Below are 16923 nucleotides of genomic sequence, written 5' to 3' on the forward strand. Positions count from 1 at the left end.
CCCTGGTCTACATGGAGGCGAAGGTTGGCCTAAGAGACGCAACTCCAGCTATGTTGATTGCGTAGCTTGGAGTCAATGTACCTTAAATTCCTGTCCACACTGCGGAGGCTAATGGGAACACATGCTCCTGTTGGCTTCCCTCACTCCTCGCAGATCGAGGACTACCGGCCGCTGGTGGGGGCTGCCCATAGTGTTCAATGTAGGGGTCTACATTAGACCTGCTAAAGCGAACACTACTAGAAGCTAGTCCTCCGGAGTGTCGATCTTCTCGGTAGTGTAGACATGCCCTTTGAAACTCACAGATTGCCCTAATAAATCTGTTAGCCTCTCAGGCCAGGTCTGCACTAGACTAGAAAGCTGGGCTTTAGGCACCCAACTCCAGCTACGTAAAATGTTTCGTTAATTTAATATATTTCCATTTTAATTTAATATATTTTATTTCTACGTACAGAGGTTGGCATGGAAACAAAATGGTTTCAAGGTATCAGAACAAAATATTGCTATTTGCCTGGGTCATTCAGGAAGATGGACTAAATTAGCAAATTTCGAAGCTTGGTATCCATGAAAGGGTTAAGTCAGCCCCTCCTCTTTCCTCCCCCTTACCCCCCGCAGGTAGGTAGGTGGGATACCTTGCAGTTTACAGTGTGGGGGTCTTCGGGCAAAAGCTTAAGGTTGTCTGCTTAGGGTGAGGGATTAAGGAGCCCATAGCACAGGGGTGTGGAACCTAAGGCCTGGGAGCCAGATTCAGCATCAAGAAACCCCCGCCCCACAGGAGTGGACCCCCAAAATCTACTGGGCAGGGCCATCCTAGGCTCTGGTGTGTGAGCGGAATGTGGGGAGGGTCTTTCTGCTTCTCATTCGGACGCCCTGGTCTATACTAGGGAGTTATTTTGAAATAACACCCCTTAGGTTGAATTGATTGGATGGAGCATCCACACGACCAAGCCCGTGTTTTCAAAATAATGGGCTGCTCGATTTGAAATCTGGACTCCCGCTTCCCCCGGGGAGTAACGCCCATTTCATTTCAAAATAGCATCGTGTGGATGCCTCGCTGCTGCTATTTCGAAATAACGACTCCCCAAAGTCATTCAAACCAATTCCCTCCCCCCCCCAGTGCTTCCTGGGGCGCTAAGTTGAGGTAGAGCGTCCACATGAACGGAGCCTGCCTTGGACTCATTTTGAGGTTTCCCCGTAGTAGGGACACGCTATTTCGATGTTAAATCAGGAGCGATTAAATCGATTTTAGTTATTCGTTTCCTAGTGTAGACATGCCCTGAGGGGTTTTCTTTGGGGGGGGATGTTTTGTTTTTTGGTTTGGGTTTTTTTGATTCTCACTTGTGTGTGCCCCCAACTGATTTTTCTGGGGGTCACTAGCCCCTGACCCAAAAAAGGTTCCCCATCCCTGACATAGGAGCTTGCCCCTGGGACTTTTGGCCAGCATTCGCCCCTTCCTTCTCTCCTCCCCCCTCCACCCCCCCGCTTGGGGGGGGGGGGAACAGGCTGGCCAATTTGTCCCAGAGGTGCCCGCATTTGAGAGGGGTTGCACTCCGGGCTCCTTCCAGATGGGAAGCACAACGGGTGCTAAATATAAAATGTGGGGAGGGAGGATGGTAAGAACTTTACCTCTGGTGGCCAATTAGCGTTAAATAACTTTGCATTCATTTGTCTGCTCACAATGGCTGAAATGCATGATGGAAAAGATCTCCTGCCAGCCCCCATCTTCGTACAAAGCGCCTCAATATTGAATCTCCACCCATTCAGAGTTCCTGCCACCGCCTCTCCTTCCCCTGCCGACCCCCGTTAAGCTGCTCTCTGTCTCCCTTCTACTGCCTACACCCTGCCTCCTCTCCCAGTCTTCAACCCAGAGGCCCTGACAGCACTTGTGTCAATGGCAAAGCAAAAGTAGGAAGGTATTTAGTGTCAATGTAATTGGCTTTTAATGCAGTTTAACAGCTGGGAGCAAGGGGAATCTGGCACCATGAGAGCAGCTGGCTTTCCTGAGCCCCTGGTACACGCAGCATTAGAACCACTGGAGTGCTACTTAAAGTTTCAACCTACCAGGCTCAGGCAATTAGCAAGCCCGGGGAAATGAGGCATGCCCAGATCAGCCAAGCTGGCTCTTTTAATTACGCCTGATTGACAGAAAGATACGCCGAAGCTGGAAGTCCTCCTGTCCCCTAGCTCAGATGGCAGGGAAATGGGGCTAAGATTTTGACACCCACCCCCTGTCCAAAAAAAAAAAAAATTATATTCCCTTAGCACCCGATTGTTACTATTTCCAGGATCCCTGGCGCAGCCACGTCAATTTCATGCATGCTGAGTTCAGAGCACGCCCATACGAGTGTATTTGCAGCATATCTGTCATCGAATGTGAATTTGGGCTCACTGCTACATGGACATTACAAGCTTCCTATTCCACGATGGGCCTTTCCCGCAAACCCAGGGAAAATATACAGGCAAGACAGACCGGCCACCCTGAACAGCTTCTTGTAATTAGAGATAGGGTATTTTCAACCCAGCAAACATTTTTAAAGTTTTTTTCCCCCCATTTTGAACTGGGAGGGAAAAAAACATCCCCCCTTCCACTACCACCACACACACACACAAAACAAAACTCTAACACATTTTGCTGGGAGTAAATAGCACTATTTTGTTCTGTTGAAACCATTTTGTTTCATGTCAATCTTTGTATACAAAAATAAAATATATTAATGGCGTTAAACATGAAATAAAACAAAGTTATTTCAAAACAGACACTTGGAACTTTTCCATCCGTAAATGTTGAAAGCCAATGTTTCAATTTTTTTAATGGTTTCCCCTTTATTTGAAACAAAATTTAGATTAAATCAAAGGCTGTGTCTAGACTGGCCAGTTTTTCCGGAAAATCAGCCGCTTTTCCGGAAAAACTTGCCAGCCATCTACATTGGCCGCTTGAATTTCCGCAAAAGCACTGACTTCCTACTGTAAGAAATCAGTGCTTCTTGCAGAAATACTATTCTGCGCCTGTTCAGGCAAAAGTCCCTTTTGCGCAAAGCTTTTGCGCAAAAGGGCCAGTGTAGACAGCTCAGATTTGTTTCCTGCAAAAAAGCCCCGATCGCAAAAATGGCGATTGGGGCTTTTTTGCGGAAAAACGCGTCTAGATTGGCATGGACGCTTTTCTGCAAGAAGTGCCTTTGCGGAAAAGCATCCTGCCAATCTAGACACTCTGTTCCGAAAATGCTTTTAAGGGAAAACTTTTCCGTTAAAAGCATTTCCGGAAAATCATGCCAATCTAGACGCAGCCAAAGTGATTTCACACACAAAACCCCCCCATCTGTTTAGTCAAAATGGCATTTTTCCCAATACAAAACTGTTTTGATGAAAATTTGTCAATATGCTGGACTTTTAATGCCAATCTCCATTAACCAGGCAGCTTTCAAGCAAAGATCTCAAAGCCCTGATCTACACTAGGGAGTTATTTCGAAATAACAAGCTGTATGTCTACACTACTACCAAGCCCATTATTTCAAAATAAAGGGCTGCTTATTTTGAAATCTGTACTCTTGCTTTCCTTGGGGAATAAGCTGATTTTGAAATAGTAATTCGGAGGTTACTATTTCAAATTTAGTTATTTTGAAATAATTTCCTAGTGTAGACATGCCCAGAAGTGTTTTACAAGCATTCCTTAACAAATCCACTGTGTGGTCAATAATATCATTCTGCCCATTACAGCAGGCCAAAGAGAATGTAACTTTCCAGAAATTTGGGCTCCTTTCTTGTAAAAATGTTGTCCCAATTTGGAATTTTTTGCTCAAAGCGAGAACCGGTCAAACAGATGCATTTTCCATTGAAAAACTCAGCCTGTTTTGTTTTTTAATCGAAATTCCAATTTTTCTGACTTGCTCTAGTCCAGATTTATAGAGGTGGAATTCATTGCAGGAAGAGCAATTGGCCAGGTCATACAGCAAGGCATCAGAAGAGCCAGGAATAGACTCAAGAGTCCTGTCTCCTAGGTGTGTCTAGACTACACCTCTGTCGACAGAGAGATGTAGATTAGGAACATGGAAATTGCTAAACAGGGATTTAAACATCCCGGCTTCATTAGCATAAACATGGCTGCCGTTTTTTTTCAAAACTGAGTTTTTTCAAAAAAATGGCAGTCTAGATGCGGCTCTGTCGAAAATAAACCCTTTGACAGATCCTGTAAACTTCATTTTTTGAGGAATACAGGATCTGTCGAAAAAGGCTTTATTTTTGACAGATGTGCATCTAGACTGCCTTTTTTTTCCAAAAAATCCTCCATTTCGAAAAAAGCGGCGTCCATGTTTATGCTAATGAGGCGCGGGATATTTAAATCCCAGCTTCATTAGCAATTTTGACGTGCTTGATTTACATTCCTCTGTCGACAGAGGGACGTAGCCCTAGAGTCTTACTTTAACCAGTAGACCACGCTCTCTGCCACAGCTTTGCAGGTGCAGCACTTCCCGGGAATTCTTTTTGTGGTTGTGCAAAACCAAAACACCAGTGGCCAGCTGCTTCAGAGGCAGAAGAAGAAAAACCCTACGCATACCAAGAAACTGTGGAACCATCTGCCCCCAGAGAACATTTCTTCTTGACTACTGCGATTGCTCTGGACCATGAGAATTTATAGCCCCCCTTCCAAATGTCTCATTTAAAACGATTCTGTTAAACGTAACTGAATGGTCTCGTATGCACACAATGGCCAGTCCTGTTTCGAATCAGAATGCTGGGGAGAAAGAGCCGACCAGTAACATCGCTGGGTTTCGGTTTGTTACTAACAATGCATGCAACTAATTCCCAGTGCTAAGGGAGATGGCCAGTTAATTATTAATATTTGCATTACAACTGCATCAAACCCATTTGAGACCTCGGCTTTCCGGGGTTAGGCACTGTACGTCCAGTCCTTACAGCCTACATAGACTGAACAGGCAGAGATGGGAAACTGAGGCACAAGGCAGGGGAGGCGACTTGGCTGTGGCCACCCAGCAGCTCAGTGTCAGGGCCGGGAACAGATCCCAGGTCTCTGGAATACCAGTCGAGTGCACAAACCTCAGCTGCCTCTTACTTGGTCCCGATTTTTGCCTCTTTGAATACCAGCCTGGATGGAGGTGGTAGAACGTACGGTCACGCAGCAGAGAACAGCTCCACATGGGAGCAGAGCATGCATCCCCCTCGCTCCCCCTTTGGGACTGTCTCTCGCTATTCTCTTTCTGCATGGAGGTGCCTTAGCACCCTCCCTATATGATGGCCCCACAAGCACAAACACACACACACACACACACACACACAGCACTTGGACTTTTAAAAGCAACTCCCTCTGCTGCACACTTAGAGCATCTCTATCTTTCCTTCCCACTCCCCGAGGGGCGGGTGTGTGTCCTTCTGGCATTACCCTACCAACCGTCCCTTCTTCTGGGATCACCTGGTTATGAGAATCTCTCGTAAGAACAGAAGAACGACCAGGCTGGGTCAGACCAAAGGTCCATCTAGCCTAGTGTCCTGTCTGCTGACAGTGGCCAGCACCAGGTGCCCCAGAGGGAGTAAATACAACAGGGAATCATCACGTGATCCCTCCCCACCTCCTGTGTCATCCATTTCCAGAAAAATAGAGGCTAGGGACACCATTCCTGCCCATCCCAGCTAATAAATATTGATGGACCTAACTGCCATGCACTTACCTAGCTCTTTTTTTAACCCTGTTAAAGCCCTGATCTTCACAGCATCCTGTGGCAAGGAGTTCCACAGGTTGACTGTGCGCTGAGTGAAGAAACACTTCCTTTGGTTTGTTTTAAACCCTCTGCCTATTCATTTCATCTGGTGACCCCTCATTCTTATATTATGGGAAAAGACACTTTCAGAGGCACTCTCCCTGTTGCCCGTGCACCCTTCCCCCTCCCACGCCACTTCCGCTTTGTATCTGTCTGCGCATTGCCGAGTCCCTGGAGCAGCCCTGCAGCCCAGGGGTGAGCTGGCTGCTGCGTTCATCTTTCCTAGGCTCCGTTCCCTCCAGCCAGAGAACTGGGGTCGGGGGTTAGGAGGGCAACATAGAAGCCTGAAGTGTACCTGCATTCCCCCGTCCCTTGGAAAAACCCTCAGGAGGGGAGGTGGCTCTGACGTACCCCAAAGAGAATCCCCAACCCTGAGGGGGAGGCCGCTCCCTGAAGAAGGGGGTTTGGACCCCAACCCCTGTAGATCTCGGGGAAACATGGGAAGTCACGCCCCCTGCCAGTCTGCCCCACGGCTCTGCCAGCATAGCCGCTTGCTGTTAGCTTCACTGTGCAGGCACGGTGCTGTCCAGCCGTATTCACGGGTGCCTGGTGAGGGGTGTGCAGTCCCAGCTTGATTGCCCTACACACGGAGCCTCAATGCCCTGCAAATTTGGGGCTAGAGGAGGCAAGGGGCACTGGTGGAGAAGGTGCCTACACTGACAGAATGAGAAGCGCTCCACGGGGGACAATGCTGTGCCCCATAAGGCACCCTGTCACCTCGTTAGCTTTTGCACTGATCTTAAGGATTGTAGGAAATGCCAGGGCAGCTTAGACCAGGGGTTCATCTAGCCAAGAATCCTGTCTAGGACACCACCAACACCAGCTGCTTCAGAGGAAGAACAACCCCCCACTTTTCCCCACCCTCCACACACACACATATCGAGCAACTGTGGAACACCCTGCTGCTGGAGAACCCTTCTTCCTGACCATTGTGATTGCCATGGAGCATGAGAGTTTATAGCCCCCCAATTCCAAATGTTGTGTTTAAAACAATGTTGTGAAATGTCCCTGGATGATCTTATCGGAGCCACACAATGGCCGGTCTTATTTTGAAACCAGCCACGCTCTCAGTTTGGAGAGAAGGGGAGAGCCACCCCACCGGTCAATTATGCCTGGTGTAAAAATAAATCTCGCTCTGTATATTTCTTAATCTAGTTTCAATTTGCGGGAGTTTTTCATTTCCAATGCGCTCCTCCCCGTTCTTTATTCTGTGAGGGCAAGCAGGAGCATCTGATCTATCTTTTTCAACATGCCACTCCCTTGCTCACATTTTGTGTACCCTCCTAACTACGCACACTTTTACATGCCCAGCTGTGAGCATTAGGCAGGCAAAACGGAATCCACTCCACGCTCGCAGATACATTCCCTTAGCACAAGGCACGAAATAATCTCGAAGAGCAGTTAGACATCCCGAGGGAGGGCTGACTTTTGAAACGTAAAATTGGCTTCTGAAATTATTTTGCATTTCTGGCTCCTGACCGCCTTTTAACATTCCGATCGGTTTCTAGTCTCATTTTAGCCCCCGTACTAAAAAATAATAAAGACGGCTACGGATTGGAAATGCACAGCTGTAGGTTTTTATTTCTGTACCACCATTGCCGCCACGGTCGTCTTATACTGCATAGCCAACTACCCCCAAAAGCAAAACATTTGTATTTGATTTAACGTCGGTTTTCAGCAAAAATCTGCAACCTTGGGATATATATTCCCCTCTGCTTCACTGGATTCAAAATGGATTTCGTTTTGCTTCCCTTTTTTATTTAGATTATTTGTTTTAGTCGTGTAAGGCTGTAGTTTTATCTCCTTTAATGGGAAGGGTTTTATATTTATATCACGTAGTTCACATGGGTAGATCTCAAAGCGCTTTATAGACTTAACCGTCTGTGTAAATTTACAATAAATGTGAATACGTTAACATAAGCCCCACATCCAGCTCAGCCAGACAATCAGAATCTATTAAAGGTCTGATTTAATTTAAATAAAGTCTCCAATTGCTCGGTAATTTAAGCATCATCCTTGCTGAGTTATTCATTGAAAAAACACGACCTTGCAATTTAATTTCCAGTTCGCTTTCTGGTCACTTTTTTTGTTAAACCAAAACAATTCTAATGTTTATGGGCTAGATTCTCCTCTCACCCACACTGCTGTAACTATGCTAACTTCAATGAAGTTACCTCCACTGCAGATGTTCCTGACTCACATCAGCAGAGCTAGATCCTTTTTCGCCAGCTGGGGGTCCAGTCCGGAGTTATTCACAATCAAACAACTTGCAGCCTGCAGTGAAATTTACCAGTCACTAAGTTGCTCACCCCAATATGAAAAACTTTAACAGAAGCTATTCACCAAATAAAAAAAAAAGGATCAAAATGTGCAGAGAGCCGCTGAATCTAATTCCCAGCTCTGAAAACATCAGTCATTTGTTGCCAGCCTCCGTCAGCAATATTTTCTCTATTCTATTTGAGTTCCCAGCCCATTAGAGAAAGGATTTTAGAGCACAAACAAACTTTTAACTTACCAGATACTTCGGAATCCAAGTCCTCTTGAACAAGTCACTGTTCTTCCACACACACCCCCACGTGCAAATCTGTACCTCCTACAGATTGCTCCCCCCCCCCGTGAAAGAAACCAAGAGCATTTTATAGAATAAAAACTGGTGTGGTATCCGCCCACAGCATGATGTCTGAAAATGAGTATTCATAAGCATTTAAGAGCTGTGACAAGGTAGGTCCCACCCCCCATGTACACACACCCTCCCGCCACTCACAAGAGTGTGCACATTTCAGATTAAAGTTGGTTGGGGTGTTTTTTTGTTTTTCTTTTTTGGTTGCTGTTCTTTTTCTCTCCCCCCAGGAAAACATTATTTAATGGTCAATTGAGACTCTCAGATAGCCTGCCCCCTCCCCACCACACCCCTTTCTCCCTGCAGTAACAGTTTTTGAAAAGACTCGGAAACCAGTATGTTTCTGCAAAGAGTTTATCAAATTACATTTGGTGACAAAAGAGCTAAAGTGCAGTTTCTTGAAGGCTTGACAATTGGGGATCCATCAAGGAGATGAAAAGAATGACAGAAAACCAAGGGCTTTTGTCAAATGTAGGAACGGCCGGGTAAAATGCAAGGATCTGGGCCCCTGGGGGTGGGTGTGCTTGATTTTTGGCTTGGTGGCATTTGGTTTGATTTCGTTTCAACATCTCTCCCTGCATGTCACGGTTCTAACCCGGGGGGAAGGCAGCAAATTCGGGGGGCTTACCATTCACGAGCGTGTCTCGTTTTTAACAAGATGCCAGTGTTTAAAAGGCGAGGGAGGGGAGGCCCTTTAGAAACATGAAACTTCCGAGATAATGACTGATCGCTTTAAGATCGCATGGGAACAGGTGATATTTTTTCCCCCTCCTTTCCTTTGCTCTTTTTCTCCCTATCTGCCTTTTGTTTAATAGGGTTCTATCAAGAGAAAGAAGTCAGATCGGTTTGATATTCTTCTTTCTGTACGTGTGTTCTCTCGAGACAAATGCAGCGTGGTAGAATTCCAAACTCCGTTAGAGACAGAGATTAAAGAGTTGCAAAAACAGCCCCCAAAAGGCCACGGTGTCTCACTTTTTTTTTTTCCTACTACGGTCAAACCCGGCCCTGACCGACTTGCTGCAGTTAGTCACTTCTGGAGGCTCAAGCTTTAAACTGAGCTTCAAGAAAACTATCTGGGGAGCTTTGAATTAAGAATGGGATGACTGCTGGGTTCTCACTGACACAGACGCCCCTTTATATACAGCTGTAAGAGATGTGCTAAATCAACAGTGCTACTCACTCCTTAGCAGTTCAGAGACCAAATTACTAATCAATAATTCCTAAATCAATAATTACTAGAGAGCCACAGGAGTGTGAATTGTTTTACCCCTTCCCCTCTGTATATTTTATTTATCATTCTCACAGCAAAATGACTGACCAAAAAAAAAAAAAAAAAAAAAAAGGTATCTTGACACTGGAAAAAGTTCAGAAAAGAGCAACACAAATGATGAGAGGTTCGGAACAGGTGCCATATGAAGGAAGATTAAAAAGGTTGGGACTTTTCAGCTTAGAAAAGAGGAGACTAAGGGGAGGAGGAGAAGAAAGAGGTCTATAAAATTGTGACAGGTATGGAGAACATGAATAAGGAAAAATTATGTACTTGTTTCCATAACATAAGAATTAAGGGTCACCAAATGAAATTACTAGGTAACAGGTTTAAAATAAAAAACAAAAACAACAACAACAAAAAGGAAGTTTTTCTTCACTCAGCGCACAGTCAACCTGTGGAACTCCTTGCCAGAGGATGTGGTGAAGACCAGGACTTTAACAGGGTTCAGGAAAGAGCTAGATAAATTCATGTAGGATAGGTCCATCAATAGCTATTAGCCAGGATGGGTAGGAATGGTGTCCCTGGCCTCTGTTTGTCAGAGGCTGGGATGGGCGACAGGGGAAGGATCACTTGATGATTCCGTTCTGGTCACTCCCTCTGGGGCACCTGGCGTTGGCCACTGTCGGAAGACAGGACACTGGGCTAGATGGACCTTTGGTTTGATCCAGTCTGGCCGTTCTTACATATGTTCTTATGTATTCTACAATTGGTTAATAACATGGTAAAAGCCTCCTGATTGGCTAATAACTTAGGCTGGTTAATAATTCAATCACACAGCGCTTTCCTATGCTGCTCTGCAAAGAGCTGCCGGAAATACACTGAAAAACCAGTCGTGCCCCCTGAATCTTAGTCTGAGCCCTTTAAGGCCCTTTTACTCTGCCAAAGAGGTATGAAAGGACCCCTGCAGTCAACAGGAACCAGACCCTCAGATCCTACTCCCTTTACAGTCAACAGGACTTCTGCCAAGCAGGGTCCAGGCACTCAGTACAGATTTCATCACTGCTTCCCAGTTGCAAATAGAGCGTAAGATGAGAGGGCTGGAATATTGGGGAGAGATCGCCCTCCCAATAATGCTCGGTGGATTTGCTCCCTTCCCTACACCTAGCACCAGAGAGCGATTCTCCCCAAAGACACAGAGCAGACGCTGCCTGTTCCATTCACTTCACGTCCCCAGATCTGCTTGATAACGTTCCTCCTTTGAATGGCATTTGTCCTCTACTGCGTCCCCATAGAAACCTCCGACGTAAGGAGGAGCTCCGCTTGAAACCTGCTCCCTATACAGGGCAGCTTTTGCGTGCAGATACTTTAGCACCGCTGTTCTCTTCTGGCTAATTAGGAATATTTGTACATCTCGTCCCGTGTGGGAGATGCAGAGCACACACATGGCCCAACCTTCTCCTGCTGCAGATGAGTAGGAAAAAAAACCAGTCTTTTACAGTCTTTAACTGAAAGACCGGACAGAGCTACATATTGTTAAGAAGCTCAGCTATTCAGAGACTTTAAATAAAGTTTCTTGGGTTTGAGATTTTCCTGGAGACTATTCTCCCTCCCCAAGATTTTTATTTTTTGACGTTTTTGCCTCTTTTCAATTTGTTATATTTCCCTTTTGTTTCTCTCTTTTAAAAATGCCCCACTGGGAATTCTCAGAGGGGTCGTTGTGTTAGTCTGTCACTTTAAAAAACAACAAGACGTTCTGGAGCTTCTATGGGCATGTCTACACAGCAGCGTTATTTCGGAGTGACGGACGTTATTCCGAAATAACGAAGAGCGTGTCTAAACAGCAAGCTGTTCTTTTGAAATAATGGCGAGGTGGAGGACTTCTGATTCTGACTCTTGGTAACCCTCATTTCACGAGGAGTAAGGGAAGTCAAAGGAAGAGTGTTCTTCCTTCTCCTTCCTGCTGTGTAGACAGCACTAAAAGCTGAGTGACGCTATTTCAACATCAGTGATGCAATTGACGTAGCTGAAGTTGTATATCTTAATTCGACTTTTGCCCTGCTGTGTAGATGTGCCCTTAGAGATGAACACATTTTTATAGCTAGCTAGCTAGCTAGCTAGCTAGCTAGAAAGAAAGAAAGAAAGAAAGAAAGAAAGAAAGAAAGAAAGAAAGAAAGAAAGAAAGAAAGAAAGAAAGAAAAAGAAATTCATGACCTTTCCTGCACAAAAGCCATTTCATCAAATGAGCAAATCCTCTGGAAATTGTCTAGGTGCCTTTAAGACTCAGCCTCTCCTGGGGAGAAAACAAGTATGAATTCTTCCTCTCCTGGTCCCTTTCACTTCTCTTTTGCTGCCACAGAAATCTCTCCCCCAAATATCAGTCTCCTTTGCAAACCATCTGGCATTTCTGCTGCCTAGATCTTCTGCGCACAGCAGATAATTACTAGAAAGACAGGGCTGCCTTCACATTTTCGTATCATTGCAAAGGTGCAAAAACCCCCGTTAGTCTGACTGCTACGTGGCCTTTTGCAACATCAAAAAGGCACAATGAGAAATATCTTATTCAGCTCTGGAGAGAAAATAAAGGAAGTGGAATTTCATCCCAAATGAAAATGCCGACATAAACCAAGACAAGAATTGCATTTTAAGATGAGCGTGTGCGCAGATATTTTAAAGGGAGGATGGCTTGAAGATGTTGCTGCAGAAATTTAAATATTAGACAAACACAATCCATCCCCTTTAATCTAAAACACTGCTAATGGGAAAACTTCAAGGAGATGCATTTGCAATGGAATCTGAATCATTTAATCTTTACTCAGAATGGCCTTTCAAAACCCAAGTTTGCTGAGTGCATTTGTCTGTTACAAGTTGTGCCTCTCTAGTCCAGCATCCTTGATACGTCATGGGTTCTGAATCAAAGAATTTGCCAGGCCACGGGAGGTCAATATGATCTAGCAGCATGATCAACACTTCCACTGCTCACTGGGCTCTTAGAAGACATTTAGGAGTAAATTAGAGCTAAATATCAGCACAGAACACTGAGCGCCAGGCCTAGTGGCTGTAAACAAACTTTATGGGACTGCAGGAAACTTGGCAACACCCATGAAAAGTGGCCATCTGGCTAACTCAAATCATTCCGGACCACGGAGGTTGCCAGACCAGAGAATGCTGGACTAGAGAGGTTCAGCCTATAGTTGATTTGTAGCTGGTGTATGCTATCCATCCTATGGTGGCCTGGCAGAGTTTTCACCACTTTGTCTCGTTATTAGAATTTCCTCTTCTCCTGCCCTCATTACAAGCTGGTAGAGAAGGTTAAAACCCTGACTAGAAAGGAGCGTTGAAGCCTGCTGGTTTTTGCATTTCAGCTAATGAGATTGCACGTGGTTTTATATTAGCGACAAAGGCCCGCCAAAGCCTTGCTTTTTAACCTGCCCAAAGGGGACTGGAGCGTGTTTTCCTCTGCCCTAAATCAGGCCTTGTTGTCTTCTTAAATTCCCATGACAACCAAAAGCAAGCTCAATATGGGATTCCTTGTCTTCTTCCATGCTGACACCAGGTGCTCATAGAACCATAGAACTGGAAGAGACCTCAGAAGGTCATCAAGTCCAGCCCCCTGCTCTAGGCAGGACCAATCCCGACTAAATCAACCCAGCCAGGGCTTTGTCAAGCTGAGACTTAAACACCTCTAGGGATGGAGACTCCACTACTTCCTTAGGTAACCCATTCCAGTGCTTCACCACCCTCCTAGGGAAATAGTTTTTCCTAATATCCAACCTGGACCTCTCCCACCACAACTCGAGACCATTGCTCCTTGTTCTGCCATCTGTCACTACTGAGAACAGTCTCTCTCCATCCTCTTTGGAACCCCCCTTCAGGAAGTTGAAGGCTGCTCTTAAATCCCCCCTCACTCTTCTCTTCTGCAGACTAAACAAACCTAAATCCCTCAGCCTCTCCTCGTAAGTCATATGCTCCAGCCCCCTAATCATTTTGGTTGCCCTCCGCTGGACCCTCTCCAATGCATCCACATCCTTTTTGTAGTGGGGGGCCCAGAACTGGACACAATTCTCCAGATGTGGCCTCACCAAAGCTGAATAAAGGGGGGGGGGGGAGAACCACGACATCAGATTCATCATGAGCCCCAGGTCGTTTGTGGGAGCGAGGAGGCGGCGTGGGAGGAACCCTTGGTAGATGCCTTCTAGAGAATCCACCACCCCACCCCTCTGCACTCCAAATCGTCCCTCCCAACATTTGCTTTTCCGCTGGGTTTGTGTTTTATGAGCTGGGGATAAGTATCAGTTCCAACCCAGCTTGGACAGTGCAGTAGGCACTAGAGAGCGTGAGATGGGGGGAGGGGCAGTGACCACCATGGACAAGAACCTTGTCTTCCTCGATCCTATTTCATCTTCAGCCCTGCTCCCAATAGGAAGGGGTCCAACGAGCCTTTGGCTAGGATCCTGCAGTGGACAGACCCCTTTCTCCTACACCGAGTTACCTAAAAGACACTATTGGCTTGGTTCATAGCAGAAGCTCCCTTCTCCGGCATCAGAGCCTGGTGCTGCTAGAACATCCCAACAGAGCACTGAACTCGCAGCCGCGCGCGGATCCCCATGATTTCAGCAAGGCCTACGCATCAGAGTAAGCCCTGCCTACCCTGAGCAGCATTTCACCCCAATTCTGCTCTCCAGATAAGTGGGGGAGGGGTCCAGACCCAGGGTTAATTTCCAACACGCGTAAGGCCCCTGCCATCCCTAGCACTGAAAGGCACCAATGAGTCAGAAGGGGGAACAGGAAGCAACCCATGAAACTGAACCAGCAGGCAGCCAGACACATGCCCCCCCCCCCCACTTATCTCAGTCACCTGCCAAAACCAGGCTGTGCCTCTTAAGGACTCCAAGCTAAGTTCTGTTGGACAAAGCTGAGAAGGGCAAAGATTGAACCTGCCCCACTGTGCTAACCTGGGGGGCAAGGGACATGAGAGTCCCAGCTGATGACAGAGTAAAGCAGAACATGGCAGGTGGCCTGGTCGGGGAAGATATTGAGCAACTTTAGCTCCCTTGACCCCAGCCCCTCCCAAAATCAGGCCAACCAATAAAAGAACTGTTTGGGGTTTTTTTAAGGATTGGACAATAAATATGCCATTGCTAAAAATGGCTCTTTTTGCGAGAAATTGGTAGAGTTCTAAAAAGTGTTCCATTTTTTCAACAAAACTGGGACATGATTTTTTTTTTTTAATTTCCCTTGCTCCAACTTCAATGCCAATAGAGAAACGTGTGTGCAGGAGGGGTATATGTAAGCGCACGAGAGATGTTAAAATGAACAATATCGTTGAAAAAACCCAACTGAATACACTCACAATTGTTCCTGGTTAGGGCTGGTGGAATGAAAATTATTTCCGGTTTTTTGGATACATTTTGGAGGCAATTCCTCACCAATTGTCAGCCAGAGCTAACCCTTAGTCTTACACAACCTGGATGTCCCTAATATGTTTATGTTTTAGAGGGTTGAAAAAGAGATTCAACAGCCCCATCTAAACCTACAGCAGAAGCGCCATGCGTCACCCACCTACCTCGAGTCATTCACAAGCTCATCTCAGGAAGTGGGTTTTGCCCACAAAAGCTCACGATACTATGTATATGTTTTTGTTAGTCTCTCAGGTGCCACAGGACTACTCATTTTTACAGTTACAGACTAACATGGCCACCCCTCTGAGATTTTTCACCGAGCCGAATTCAACAGACACTAATTATTTCTTCACTTTACCTAGAACATAAGAACTTAAGAAGGGCCATACTGGGTCAGACCAAAGGTCCATCTAGCCCAGTAGCCTGTCTGCCTACAGTGGCCAGCACCAGGTGCCCCGGAGAGGGTGGACCGAAGACAATGATCAAGCAATTTGTCTCGTGCCATCCGTCTGCAGCCTCTGGCAAACAGAGGTCAGGGAACCATTCCTACCCCGTGGCTAATAGACTTTTATGGATCTAACCTCCATGAATTTATCTAACTTCTCTTTAAACTCTGTTATAGTCCTAGCCTTCACAGCCTCCTCTGGCAAGGAGTTCCACAGGTTGACTATGCGCTGTGTGAAGAACTTTCACTTATTAGTTTTAAACCTGCTACCCATTCATTTCATTTGGTGTCTTTTAGTCCTTATATTATGTGAACTAATGAATAACTTTTCTTTATTCACCCTCTCCACACCTACATCTACTTCTTAACATTTGGTTCCATAACCTTTCTGTTAGTAACTTACGGAGGACCATTCCTAGTCCCCTTGTTCAAAGAATAGTAGTAAAGCATCCTTAAAAACACACGCAATTGTCGGACAGGGCGAAAAATGGGATTAGATTTAAAACAAGAAATTATATCAGCCTTTCCCATTAGAGTACGTCTAGACTTCACTCTACAATCGAAATCAGATATATAATTATGCAAATTATGCATATCTTATTTCGATTTTTTTTCGAAATAGGCTATTTCAAAATTTGGTGCATCTACATAGCACCAAACTTTCAAATAAAGGACTATTTATCCATTATTCCTTGTGGAACGAGGTTTACAGGGATGCCGGAACAGCACATCCGTTATTTCAAAAATCATTTCGAAATAGCAGACGCGTTCCCTGGCAATCTAGACGTACCTTTAGAAACCAGGCAGAGAAATCCACGTCTAACTTCCTTGACAATCAACATTTTTACAGCAGTCGGAATTGCTCCTGTGGTATAAAAGTACCTTAGATCTCTCACCCGAATGCTTATTTTTTCATAGCCAAAAAAAGCCGGAGAGATCCTAGCGAATCCTGCAGGATTATCCCAAGCGTTGTGCTAAATGATATGCTCACTTGTGTGCTGAGTCAACCAGTTATCCTTTTACTCAATTTCAGGGCATCCTTCCTTCCTTTATATGTCCTGTGGTAGACAGACTCTGATTACTCAGGGATCAGAAAACTGTTCCCGTACAAAGACGGTTTGGTCTCCCTGTGGCCCCTAAGAGGAAAGAGAACAGGTGTTGAAACAGATCATGCCACGGGGGTTAGCAGTCTAGCTCGTGGTCTCCAAAAATTATTCAGAGGAGATGCCATTGGCCAGTGCCAACTTGGCAGTTTCACCTGCCAATTCCTGAGACCTCACAGCGGATTAATTTCCACCGGGTGAATCCTTGTTTTCCCAGCCTGCCAGCTCTTTTTCAAAGAGGTCTTCAACCCTGCTAACACCTTGCTCTTCTGAAGCCCTTTGCATCGAAAAAGCTCAACACATTTTGCAAGAATTCATCCATTCCGGCCTCGCAACCCACCCTGTGGGAGGCAGGGAAGGTAACCAATAGCGGAATAA

General features: G+C 45.7%; 1 protein-coding gene across 1 annotated transcript in view; it reads right to left on the reverse strand.

Moving 5' to 3' along the window:
* Nucleotides 1–8026, reverse strand: part of CYP26B1 (cytochrome P450 family 26 subfamily B member 1) — a 46543-nt gene extending 38517 nt beyond the window's left edge. Inside the window, exon 1 of the mRNA XM_075931044.2 lies at nucleotides 7943–8026. The gene's annotated coding sequence lies outside the window, so the exon portion shown is untranslated. The remainder of the gene's footprint in view (nucleotides 1–7942) is intronic.
* Between the last annotated feature and the right edge of the window lie 8897 nt (nucleotides 8027–16923).

Source organism: Pelodiscus sinensis, chromosome 4 (genome assembly GCF_052426305.1).
Source record: "Pelodiscus sinensis isolate ZL-2025 chromosome 4, ASM5242630v1, whole genome shotgun sequence".
Classification (NCBI taxonomy): domain Eukaryota; kingdom Metazoa; phylum Chordata; order Testudines; family Trionychidae; genus Pelodiscus; species Pelodiscus sinensis.